General features: G+C 39.2%; 1 pseudogene; it reads left to right on the plus strand.

The window, feature by feature from the left end:
- Positions 1-527: 527 nt before the first annotated feature.
- LOC124533061 lies at positions 528-3,290 on the plus strand (annotated as a pseudogene).
- The last annotated feature ends 2,769 nt before the right edge of the window (positions 3,291-6,059 follow it).

Genomic DNA, 6,059 nt, shown 5'->3' on the forward strand with positions numbered 1-6,059 from the left:
TAGGACCCATTTATTTATATTAGGACCCAAGTAACAGATGTCCATTATATAATATTAACACCGCAATTTTGGACTTCTATTAAAAAAGAAATGTGCTAAAATGTGCCCAGTATGTGCTATGATATGCCGCTTGAATACAAAGATTACTCAAAAAAATATTTTTATGAGTAATTTTTGTATTTTTTTTTCAAGCGGCAATTCGTAGCACACACTGGGCACATTTTAGCAAACTGTTTTTTTAATAGAAATTCAATAATTAGGATGTTATCTTAATGGACTTATGTAACAGTCTCTGTTAGGTTATCATAATCTACCAGCTTCCGTTTCATCATCATCATTATTTTTTTTATTTAACGTCAACATTGTATTAGTAGCGCAATCTGTTCAGAAAGTACGCGCAGTCCACTAACGCGTCCTCGTCGTGAAAATTATAACTAAATATACAAAAATACATTTAACTCGACCAATTATAAACACAATTTGCTAACAGAAGAATTGTAATTTAAAAGATTTTAGTTGCAATAAATATGAATAAAGAACTTGACCACTCGGTAAGAGGTGTGAAGATGCAGGATGAAGCATGTAAAGTTCAGGGTGCGTTGGCCGTCGTGTTGCGCCTGTCGCGAGCCCTGGGGCTTGCTCCGCTACGCTTCGCTCACGACCGTGGAGGCTACATAGTCACTGTATCCCGACGAGTCGCTATATACGGTTACATCCTATCGGTCTGCACTCGTAAGTTGTATTCCCACACGCGGATTGCGTAAGATTATTCAAGAAATTAGTTATTCTAATTGCTCATTTTCTATAATTACATGGTACGTAGTTTAATTATTATAAATTTATTTTAACCCTTTTCTTCCTCATTTTAGATATTTGTGAAGCAGCATGGATGTACCAAGATGTTGCTAAGTTTTTCGAGGTGTTTTCATCGTTTCCTGTCGGAACATTTTTCACTATGTTAGCAACAATGTTTATAACCGGAGTGGGATCTTATGGGAGCGTCTACCGCATGAAAAATATAGCGAAACATTCAAATTTACTCAATAAAGTATTTAATATTATTATTTCCCGCAATTTTTTCAAAATTCAATACATTTGTTTTATAGTGTAATAACTGTGACTGTAGTACTTTATAATTTAGTAATTTTAAAATTAATAATTTTGTAGTAACCATTATATTTCAGATTAATTACAATTTAAATGGCCAATCGGACATAAAACGAAACAAAAGTGTATTTGCTATAATAAATGCAATAACTTTAATTTCAATGATCGGGCTACCTGCAATTTCTAAATATATCGCTTTCGAAAACGATGCATGTGAGTTCTTTACCAGTATTGTAACTGCATTTAAAATACATGTCACGGTTCAAATCCGGACAAGCAAAACTGATGATATCACCGGGTCCATCTATAAGTCTGCCCAGCTAAAAGGACTAAATAATCATGAGGAAATATTTCGGAAGGATTTGAAAATCATTATCATTCAGCATAAGTACTAGTATTGGGGATGTAAGGGGGCGCAAACTACCCCTAAGCCCAAGCAAACTTCACCTGCCCGTGGTGAATCCTGCCGATCAGCAAACGAGGTTCTGGTGACCGACTGATGGCAGTATAACCATAAAATAATAAATAATGGTAATAGGCGTAGCGAAATACCCCAGGCCGGTAACGGGTAGCAGCGTCACCGATGCGAGAAGCTGCGTCCTTCCCAGCGTGGCGATTACGGCAAATTCCTCCTTATGCATAACACACGCAAGCCACAACAACGCACGTAAGTCACAACCGACTGACCCTGGTGAAATACAACGGAGACACGCTACGGTTTGACTCGCATCTAGCCAAACTTGAGTTGGAACTTGGGAAAATTAGTCCGTAGAGAGGGAGACGATATCCGTAACTCTCGAATCGGGCCACCCGGCCAATGTACTTCAGAGATACAAACCCAAAGTGGCATTGGGGTTCATAAGTCTCTAGCTGATAACGTTGTGGAAACCTCTAGTGTGTCGAAAAGGGTAGCGTACTTCCTTATAAAGCTCACCGAGAGATACAGCTCCAAGTTAGTGCAAGTGTACGCACCGACCTCGGACGATGTAGTGGAGGAAATGTAGTAGAACCCCATGGATTTGGAAGGGATCATAGGGAACAAATCCTTGTCAACTTACTCGAACGGGAGGGATTCTTATTGAATGAACTCCTCCTTCAAAAAGGAAGTAAACGTGGTAAAGCTCCAACACTATGACCAAAAAGGAAATAGACTTTATTATGACGGACAAGAGGCACATATTCAGAGACGTTTCAGTGCTCAACAGGTTAAATACCGGTAGTAATCACAGACTTGTCCGAGGCTCTCTGGATTTCAATTTTAAAGCCGAGTGTGTCTATCTGTTGAAGTCCACGCTCCTACCAGCGCAGCTCTAAGCACTTGTGGGATCTGAAATGTTCCAGTCAAACCAAAACAGACGTAAACCAGAATCTAGAAAATGTATTTCGAATTCTCAGGGTAGAAGGCACGACATGTTGTGGCATGCAGTGTAAAGGCAGGAAGTTCAGACAGTCGGAAGAGTCTTTGGGCCAACGAAAATACGACTTCAAAGAAACTCTATCTAAAGGCTAGCAAGAGATCATCAGGCGCGTACGACACGACCTTCGGTTCTCCAATAATCATGCTCTTGAAAGATCAATCGAGCAGAATCGGGGGTCTAAGGTGTTCGTACAACCTCTTGGAAGGAGCCACCTGACGAAGTTGGCCACAGCAAGTGGAGGAGTTGTTTCTTCCAAGCCGTTCCCGGCAGTTCTTTCAGAAATATAGGACCTCTATGGCCGGTTATACGCATCACATGCATCTCGACCTGATCCCGAAAATGACAATTCTAGAGCTACATTAACACGTTATTTGTCCGAAGACCTGCCATAAGTCAGTATTGGCGAAATCAAGCATACTCTTAAACAGCTTAAAAATGGAAAATCCCCTGGACAGCACGCCGTTACTACAGAGTTATTCAAAGCAGGAGGTAAATCGATACTCAGGGAATTCCAGAAGCTTTTTCCCCTTCGAAGTGATAACTTCGGAGTCGTAGAGTAGGACTGTGGTAGCCCTGTTCTTCAAATAGGGAGACAAAACCCTGCTGAAGAACTATCTTATCATATCCGTACTGAGCTACGTCTATAAACTGTTTTCAAGAGGGATCACGAACCGTCTTGCAAGGAGATTCGACGACGAATTCCAAGCCCGGGAAAAGGGGTTTCCGATCGGATACAGTGCGGCAGATTATACAGAAGCCCAATGAGTATAATCGACCCTGTGTCTTGCATTCGTAGACTATGAGAAGACATTTGACTCGGTTGAAATCTGGACTGTTCTGGAGTCCCTGCAGCGTTGCCAAGTTGGTTGGCGATATATACAAGTGATGAGATGTCTCTACGAAGCCGTCACCATGTCTGTCTAAGTGCAGATGTAGCAAATAAATCCCTTAACATTGTATCGAGCAGTGACACAAGAGCTAGGCTGGGCAGCGTTTGGGAGGTTACGGTGTCTCTTTACATTGACGATCCCACAGTGCTTTAAGATGAAAGTCTTCGAATAGTGCGACCTACCACCATGACATACGGAGTCAAAACGTGGATATTCACGGCAAGGCTGGTCCACCAGTTTAAAGTTGCTCAGCGTGCTATGGAAAGGTTTATGCTCGGCGTTTATCTGAGGAAACTCATCAAAAATGAGGCAATCCGTCAAAGAAGAATCGATAAACGTTGGCGAAAACATGTACTAAAGTGGAGACTGCGTCTTAGCAAACGCAGTTTAGGATGTCACCAATCACGGTGGAGTGACGATTTACGCAAGACGGCTGGCAGAAACTGAATGCGAGTAGCTGAAGTAAGATCACAGTGTGCTTTTTTCAGTATGCGTGCATTTAGAGAGGCCTATGTCCAGCAATGGAAAAATATAGGATGCTGATGATGATAACTGATGTTTTCAATCAGCTATCCCTCTTTGCCTCGCAATGAAGAATGTTCACTGATTTTGATTATTAGCAATCTTTATTTTCTGTCAAAAATAAAAAATAACAGTGGAAGAATTGATTCGATACGTCGATTAGTTTCCGAGCTATAAGTAAAACAAGTTGTAACGCACGACGCGGGCTGTCGGTGACGGTGTAACGTCATTGTTGAACACGCTCAATCTGGCTCACTCAGCCCGGCCGCAATTGCGCACCCACGCCCTCGAAATTATACCTAAATACTTTTCAAAATGTTCAATCCAAATATTAGTCGCTCATACTCACATAATTATGTGTTGTGCCTAAATGTAAAAATACAACTAACTATTTGCCGGAACAGTTGTTTTTTATAGTTCCAAAGGATGTTAAAATGCAAAAAAAAAATGGATAAAAGCTATGAAGCTATGATCGATTAGAATAGCGTATTCATGGTATATCTGATCTCGTCGCAGCAGGAGCTCCATACCATCGAACATGTATTTCTCATATATATCATGCTCTACCTGAGGAGGAGAATTAGAAAGGACGACCTACGGGGACAAAGTAAACGAGGAGATGGAGGCAATTCACTCAATGAACCAATAAAATGGAGAGTTCGTTCCTGACGTCAGAACAGTTAAAAAACATTTGCAAGAAAAGTATGAAGACGACATTCTCATAATAGAAAAACAAGGGAGTGATTGCCTGGTGTGCTTTCGAAATACCGGTTTCAAAATACTCTAGGAGAAATGGTACGAAGAAAAAAAAGGATAATCACGAAGAAGAAGAAAGATGACCAAGTGTGATTATTAATTTTGATTCATAGAAATTATTTGATTAACAAATTTTATGTGTTTGATCTATAATTTGGCTAGTTTAATCGTTTATTTTGTATAGCAACAATTCTCTGAACAACCATTCATCCATTTTTACGTGTGGATACCGTGGTGGCTAAATTGAAACCGGGCAGTCTTACTAACTTTGCGGCGCGCTAGAGGTCGTAACTTTTCTCGAAAATGAAAATTAAAAAAATGAACAAAGAGAAAAAATAAGTATTCTATAAACATTTTCGTATCTCGACGGGGAACTAAGTTATGATCAAAAGTGCTGGCGTCTTGATACTAAGCGGTGCGCTTCCCGCGTGGAACGTTGTGAAATGACGTCACAGCACTCGCGCGGCTGTTAGCGGGACTCGATATTTTTCGCAACTTTGAATGCCCATAAAATGCCTAGTGTATTTGTATACATACAGGCTTTGCAGAGAAAAAAATTCAAGCGATTTGGCATACTTAGTAACATTCTTCATTATTATATTGTGTTTTTTGTTAGGTCTTATAATTCATACGAGACTTTTTTTAGTGCTAGCTTTCGACATTATGATTTATATTGAGTACTGCAGAATATATCTACTGTTTATGGAGGATATGTTTATAAATTTTGACGTATATTACATACTGCAGACAGTGAGTCTGAAGCTCAGAGAATGGATAGACAAGTCAAATTTTGGTAAGTATGTAACGATGATGTATCTATTATACTTAATTTCTTCCAACTGTTGGCCACTATTGTTTTTAGATGTTTTCTCAATTTTGATAGTCGATATAGATATAATATAGTTACAAAGAAAAAAAGTAAAAAATTAAATTAGATATTAAAAACTGTACCATAGTTTGCTGACGATACTTCACTGATTTTTAAGGTTGACAGGAAAAAAACTGACTATGAGGATGTAAACGGTGCATTATCACAGATACGCGATTGGTTTAAAGTAAATAAATTAGTTTTGAATGCTCAAAAAACAAAATGTGTAGTTTTTACCCTACCAAATGTTAGAAAGAATACAATGGGAATACTCACTGTTGCGTCGCAATATATTTACAACAATATCATGTATATTCACAGTAACATTGATCACTTCGATAAAGTCAGTGATAATCATTGTATATGCACTAGAAGTAAGGATAAGCTTATAACGCCAAGTTTCCGACTCCGCAAAGTCAATAAATCTTTCTTGGGACAAGGTATCAGTTTCTATAATAAAATTCCGCAGACATTTTTAACTGTGCCGTCTCGTAAATT

The sequence above is a fragment of the Vanessa cardui genome, chromosome 10 (genome assembly GCF_905220365.1).
Source record: "Vanessa cardui chromosome 10, ilVanCard2.1, whole genome shotgun sequence".
In the NCBI taxonomy this organism is placed as follows: domain Eukaryota; kingdom Metazoa; phylum Arthropoda; class Insecta; order Lepidoptera; family Nymphalidae; genus Vanessa; species Vanessa cardui.